The following is a 7,770-nucleotide window of genomic DNA, read 5'->3' as shown; positions in this document are numbered from 1 at the left end:
TTTGAATGGCCTGTGTGTGGGCCATGCCCATATAGTGTCACCACATGCCCATGGACTATCAGATGGAAAGGGCCAAAAAACTGAGTTTTTGGCTGCCGCTTTACACTTTTCTGTCACTCCAGACCGCCCCAAGTCCGAATACGTAGTCTAATTTGGTCTAGCTTACAATAATGCTTCACCTAATTTGAATTGAGATTTAGGCTGCAGCTTGACACTTTTCTGTTTCTCCAGACTGCCCCGAGGCCAAATATGTAGTCAAAATTGGTCTAATTGATTTTTGACTTAATAATTAGAATTTACTTTTTTGGCCCGTGCCGGCCTTGTACCTTGCCATGCCCATTGGACATGCCCCTCTGGTGTCACCATATGACTACAGGCATAGCTAGGTACTTGATGGGCACTGCCAACGAACACTAGAAAGTACAAGATAGGCATGCCCAATACTTTGTGATTATGAAAGGCCTGTGTAATTAGCCATGCCCATATGTTGCCATGGTATGCCCATGTGCATAGCTAAGTATGAGATGGGCACCATAAATGCTTAGTGATTTTGAATGGTCTGTGTGTGGGCCGTGCCTGTATAGTGTCACCATATGCCCAAGGGCTACCGGATGGGCAGGGCCAAAATATTAGGATTTTGGCTGCTGCTTGACACTTTTCTGCCTCTCCAGACTGCCCCAAGTCCAAAAACCTAGTTGAAATCAGTCTAGCTTGAAATAATTTTTCACCCAATTTTGATGGATATCTGCTTACAAACTGCTTTCTAAGAATCCATCAAGCTGGTTGAAAAAAAACCCTGAGATTTTGGCTGCAGCTCGACACTTTTCTGCCTCTCCAGACCACCCCATGTCTGATTATGTAGTCGAAATCAGCGTATATTGAAAATAATTGTTCACTTTAAAATTTGGAATGGGTTAGGGTGATGGTCAGAGGTCAGCATACGGTTTCCTAAATCTTGCGTGTCCCTTGGCCGTGCCACCCTTGTGCCACTTTATGCCACGAAAAGGGCACAAATCTTACTTCAGGGACACAGCTGATACTCTATAATGCATAACGGTCTGTGTAAATGACCTGTGCCTCTTTGGTGCTGCCATTTGACCATACATGGGCAATGAGTGGTACAGAAGGAGAGTGGCCAAGGGGCACGTGATGTATGAGGTGGTCACATCCGACACATTATAATGTGATTGCATGTGCGAAAGAACTGTGTTTCTTTGTTGCATTCTTATGCTCGCTCATGGGCGAGGACGGTACCCGGGAGAGCACGGCAACGTCCTTGGAACAATTCTGTGGAACATGACCCTCCGTTGCCACTTTATGCCTCCCATAGGGCACGGCCCATCACCTAGAGAGGATTTGGGGATCGTGCCCCTCCGTTACCACTTTATGTCCCCCCAAGGGCACGGTCCATCACCCAGGGAGGATTTGGTGCACTTGCCCCTCAGTTGCAGCTTTGCGCCCTTCCAAAAAAGGGTCACCGTCAATACGTTGGTGGGCACTGCCAATTCGTCTGAATGGAGCCTTCCCTCACCGCCAGACCTGATGGGGCAAAAGAACGGTCCATGCCCCTTTGGTACACATGGCGCCCACGATGACGCCACCTGGCAGTCGATTTTGATATTGCGCCCTCCGTATCTCGCCCCCGAGCGTGGCACGGACGAGGGGGACCAAACACCACGAAGAGGAGGGCCGGCCGATCGCGGGGACGTGCTCAGCTCTCCCGTGCAATACGCGGTTTGGCGGATCAGAGCGGGGTCTTTTCCAGTGCAACGGATAGGCCAGCACCCTCCCATGAAAGGTATGGGCGCCGCCCATGAGAATTGCTGCAGGGCCTTATAATCCTGGTGGAATGGCATTGTACCCCTACAGGTGACTAGTGGCCCTGTAGCGTGTACGCCTGTTCCACTAAATCCACAATCCAGTGCGCAAGGCGCTGCTTCGAAAGGGCCTACACTTTGTGAGGCCCTGTATAGCAAATTAACATATCAGACTGTCACAAAGAAGCTGTCTATCTGACGTACGCTTCCAGTGCCCAAACAGGGCAGAGAGGCTCGTCAGCACCATCTGCATCGAAGCGAGCAGGCTGGAGAGGCAGAGAGTGGGTCGCAGATGAGGCCACCTTAGGGAGGAATGCTACGTTAGGCCAGAGTGTAACACCCGAACCAGCCGGGTTCCAACGGCAACAGTCCTCGTGAACAGACAGTGCATGTAGTTCACCTACTCGTTTGGCCGAAGCCATGGCCAGGAGAAACGCGGTCTTTTTAGACAAGAATTCAAGGCTCACGTCTGCCAAGGGCTCAAATGGAGCAGATCGCAAGGCAGCGGGGATCAGAGAGAGGTCCCACACAGGCAAAACGAGGCTTGTGTGTGTGTGTGTGGGGGGGGGGGGGGGGGGCAGATGTTGGGCACCTCTCAGAAACAAGGACACATCCTTGTTACGACCTACTATCTCCCCACCCACCACTGTATGCCAGCAAGAGATGGCAGCAATATAAACTTTCAGGGTGGATGGAGACCAGCCCTGAGAAAGTAGTGCATGAAGGAAAGTAAGAATAACATAAAGAGGTCAGTGTACAGGGTCCTCGTGTCTGGCACGACACCAGTTGCTGAAAACCTTCCATTTATGTGTGCACACCAGTCATGTGGATGGAGTCTTGGCATTATTCATTCTATGTGCGACCTCTCTGTCATACTCTGAGAAAGTAATGCCAAGCCATGTTGCGGCCAAGCCCAGAGCTGGATGCGACTGGGATCGGGGTGCAGGATCTGACTCCCCAATTGTGACAGGAGGTCCTTCCTGTGCGGTAGAGGCATTGGAGAGCTGCAACAGAGCCTGTGCAGCAGTGGAAACCAAGTTCTCCCAGGCCAGAGGGGAGCCACTAGGAAGACATGATGCCCCTCTTGAAGGACTCTCAGGAGTGTTGGTCCTAGCAGGGAAAGCAGCGTAAAAGCATACGGCAGTACCCTGGGCCAGTCGTGTGCCAGTGCATCCTAACCCAGGGGACTGACACTGCCTGCCAGAGAGAACCAAAGCAGTGTGTCATCGCTTGAGATGCAAACAGGTCCACAGCTGCCTTGCCTTACCTCTCCCAAATTATCCTCACCACCTCTGGATGGAGCCTCCACTCCCCAGGTGGTAGGCGTCCCCGAGACAGAAAATCGGTCGGTCCATTCTGAACTCCTGGAATGTGGGCTACCCTCAGGCTGGCAAGGAGGGGGGCTGCCCAAAGTAAGAGCTTCTGGGTCAGCAGTAGCAATGTCAGCGACCGTGTTCCCCCTTGATGGTTGGCATGAAAAACCACAGAAGTATTGTCGGACCGCACTAGGCCATGATTCCCATGCAGGCCGGGGAGGAAGTGTTTCAGTGCCAGTCACACCGCGTCCAGCTCCAAGACATTAATGTGCCTTGCCTTTTGCTGTGGAGATCACCGCAAGATGTCATTGCCACGATGCCCCCAACCTGTGGTGGATGCATACAAACAATCTACCTCTGAGATGGCAGAAAGCCCAGTGGGACCCCCTTCACCATAAACACTGCATCTCGCCACTTAGCCAGTGACCAAGGCATTGAGGGGAACCAGCAACCTCCTGCGTTGGTGCACTGCACGAGTCGGATCCAGCCGCAGGCTGTTGAGCCACACCTGTAGAGGGTGGAGCAACAACAGCCTCAGAGGTACCACAGTGGAGGCAGCAGTCAGCTTGCCTAACAGGCAAAGGTACACAATGAAGGGGGGTGCACATCCAGGCAGGAAGGCAGGCAGCATCTGCAGAATCCCGCTAACACACTGTGGCGACAGGCAAGCCACCATGGTGAGGGAGTTCATTGTAGTTCCCAGGAACATGACATCCTGAGAGAGAATTAGGTTGCTCTGCCAGTTCACACGAAGATCCAACGGTGTGATCGAACACACACTGTGTTCGCAGCTGCCTGAGCTTGTGTTGGCACACAGATCAGCCAATCGTCCAAGTAGGGCAGGATCTTCAACCCCTTGATCTGTAGAGGGTACAGGGCTGCTGCCACACACCAGGTGAACACACAGGGAGACAGAGAAAGACCGAATGGAAGAACTCTGAATTGAAAATGCTTGCCCTGAAATGCAAAACGGAGAAACTGCCAATGGTGCTGCACAATCGGTATAAAAATGTATGCATCCTTCAAGTCAACCAAGGTGAACCAGTTGCCTGGAGAGACTGCCTGGAGCACATCTCTGATGCTCAACACGTGGAAAGGAATAGTTTTTAAAAACACATTCAGACCTCTCAGGTCCAAAATTGGCCGTAGTCCACCAGTCTTTTTTGGGACTAAAAAATACTTCAAGTAAAAGCCCCCTGGATCCCGTAGGGGGTCGACAGGTACTATAGCAGCCTTAGCCAGCAAGGTGTCTATTTCGTGGTTCAGTGCCTGAGCTTTCACCTGGTCGCGAATGACCGTCATTCTGACCTGACCAAGAATGGGAGGGTGGAAGTGGAACTGTAGCACATAGCCCCAAGATAGTGTTGACATAATCCATGAATCAGGCACGAGAGTGGCCCAGCGGTTGAGCTGAAATGGGGTAAAGCGTCCCACCGCCAGCTTCCAAATGTCATTTCTGAGCTCCCCTAACTTTAAGAGGGTGAAAGGGATGCCAGGAGGGCTGCCTGCATTGAAGAGGGACAGGAGCCTGACCTCTGGGCAGAGCCCATTGGCTATGAGTAGGCACTACAGCAGGCCACAACTGCCCCACGGAGGGAGTAGGCGGGGCTGGATAAGTGCGTGAGGAGGACACAGAGGCACCTCCAGCAGGATGCCGAGAGTGTCTGCAATGAAGGCTGGACAATTGCTATCTGGTACGGGTGGCCTGGGCTGAACGTTCCAAGGCCGCATGTGCAGCAGAACCAAACAGCTCCCCAGGAATCACAGGAAGACTCATCAGGGTCCTTCTACAGGGTTCAGTCAGGGGAAACTGCACCAGCCAAACCTGGTGACATGCCTGGGCGAGGGTAGATAACACATGGCCAATCTCCCTTGAAAAAAGAGCAAAGGCATGAAGGAAAGCATCCATCAGGCCTTGAGTAGGTGCATCAATCGCCAAGCCCTCCAAGGAGGTCGTGAGGCCCAGTAACAATTGCGACAGCGAGTTACCCAGTCACCCCAATCAAGACCCAGAGTCACAAGCTCTACAAAGCAGGTAATCTGTGACCCGGCACTGAGGACGAGGGCACCTGGCATTAGCCCTCAAAGTCTCATCCGGAACCACAATGAGGAACGCTATGGCAGGTTCGACAGAAGGCATATGGCCCAAGCCAATGTTGGGCACATCCTGCATGGCCGCTAGGGCCCTGCCATTTGCAGTCAGTTGTGAGAAAGCCTTAGTATCTATCCAGCAAGCATGTACCTCCTTTATGTATTCAGCCGAAGGGGGAACCATAAAGGACAACCTAGCAGAAGGACGTTTAAAGAAAGCACTGGAAGCAGCGGGTTGGCTCTGTGGAACATCCAGGTGCAACCGAGCAAGAGCAGTTCTCAAAGCACCCACTATGGAACCGTCCTCCTCTGGCTGAGAACAGGAGGAGGTGTGCGAACTGACAGTCGACACTGAAAATCAGTTATGGATGCTGCCAGGGAGATAGCATCCTCTTCAAAAGCAGAGCCCCCTGAGCCCATGTTCTGTCTCAGGTAAGGGTCCCCAGTCAGACCTGTGTTGCCCCCTTCCCTCGGGGACTAAAGCAGCGCCTTCATCTGTTCCAGCTCAGAGGTGAGATGGGCCACCTGCCCAGGTAGTCCCTCTGAGCCCCTGGAGCTTTTCTTGGTCCTCTTTCGTGGAGGCCCCAAGGCCTCTGGGGCCACACACTTTACAGGCTGGCTCGCAATCTCAGAATCAGCCAAACGAGCTGCCCGCAGGGCAGAACGGAACAGTTGGGGCAGGCCGCTTCCATCAAGGCCTCCCTCAGATTATCCGGCCCAAACAAGGGGGCCACAAATCACGTCCATCTTCCAACTGGAGAGGGGCCAAACAGGCTCTGCAACACTGCACATCCAGCATATTACGGCGCACAGGACTAGAAGCGTCAGGTCGAGAGGAAACGCCACTCTTGACGCTGGAGTCGATGAGTGAATGGACCAGGGAACCCAGTCGAGCAGAAAACGCCACTAGGGCTTCCCCAACTGCTAGCTTATAAAAGCAGCCAGAAGTGCTACGATTGCCATAGAGCCACAGGTAAAAAATGCAACACAAACACAGTTGCAATTTAAAGAAAGGGAGGCAAGCCGAACACGGCTGTACAACTCAAGAAAAAATGCAAGCACAAACACAGCTGCACTACATTGAAAAAAGGCAAGTCGAACATGGCCGTACAACTCAAGGAAATGCAAGCACGAAAACAGTTGCAGTGTAACAAAATTAAGTCAAGCCGAACATGGTTGTAACTATGTAGATGAGAGGCAGGCATGAAAAACGGCTGCAACGTAACAAAAAAGTCAAGCCTAACACGGCTGTAACTATGTAAATAAAAGCAAGCACAAAAAACGGCTGCAGTGTAACAAATTAAGTCAAGCCGAACATGGTTGTAACTATGTAGATGAGAGGCAGGCATGAAAAATGGCTGCAACGTAACAAAAAAAAAGTCAAGCCGAACACGGCTGTATGTATGTAAATAAAAGCAAGCACGAAAACAGCTGCAATGTAACAAACAGCAAGCCAACGCAGCTGTACAATATGAGCGCGAGCCCGAAAAAGTAAAGGTGGGGCGAAGCCGAACATGGCCGCTACACCCGCAACTGAAAACAGGCAAGCACGAGCGCGGCTGCAATGCTTTTTGTAAACTAAGGAAAAAAACGGCTCAACGCCGTACTTCCAGCCAATAAGGAAACCCGATGCAGCTAGCGAACGCGCTACCGCCAGGTCAACAGATACAAAACAACTTACCAGTTGAAGTAAAATCCTTTAGAGGATACCAGCTTGTGCAACCTCTGGAGGGCGAGACAGTCCCACAGTTCCGACCGTAGTCTTGAGGCTACCAGCGTCAAGCAGAAAAAGTAAACCTCTTACTATCTGCATGCGAGAAGATGAAAGGGACTGGGCTACCGTTGTCACATGCTTATATAGACTCACTGGTGTCCCGGGGGTCACACGTGACTATGTTGGCATAAAATACTCGACCTGCGCATGCGCAAGAATGATCACTCAGTGCTTTAAGCACCGCCTCTGGAGGTCAGTAGGGATGAAATAGAACTACTCTTCTAAAGGGGCAGACTGTGGAAGTGGTTGACACCTACAAATATCTGGGTACAGTTATTGACAGTAAACTGACCATTGAGGCAAACTGTGAAGCTGTCTATAAGAAAGGGAACCAGCAACTGTTTTTCCTCAGGAAACTTTCTTCCTTACACATTGATAAAACTTTATTGACTTTAGTTTATTGAGCTTTTATTGAATTGGTTTTGTCTTACTGCTTGGTGTCCTGGTTTGGTATTTTAACTCTTAAAAATGTAGATGAACAGATGCTTAGATATATTCATCAATTAAAACGGGTTCACTCATCTTTCTGGACTGTGTGATGTACGTGCGTTGAATTTAACAGAAATGTGGACGTGAGACGTTAATCATCTTTGACTCACCAAGCGAGTGGGTCATTTATTAACAGAATCAAGTTTAACACATCACACATTTACATTAATTTGGCAGAATATGAAAACAACAACATAATTAATCAGCTTTACAACCAGGAAACCATACGGCCATGCTTTTCCGTTGTTTCACCACAGACATTAATGAAAACATCTGGATTAAT

Source organism: Nematolebias whitei, chromosome 24 (assembly GCF_014905685.2).
Source record: "Nematolebias whitei isolate Nwh7 chromosome 24, NemWhi1, whole genome shotgun sequence".
In the NCBI taxonomy this organism is placed as follows: Eukaryota; Metazoa; Chordata; class Actinopteri; order Cyprinodontiformes; family Rivulidae; genus Nematolebias; species Nematolebias whitei.
The sequence above is the reverse complement of the archived record's forward strand: the minus strand, read 5'-3'. Positions refer to the sequence as shown.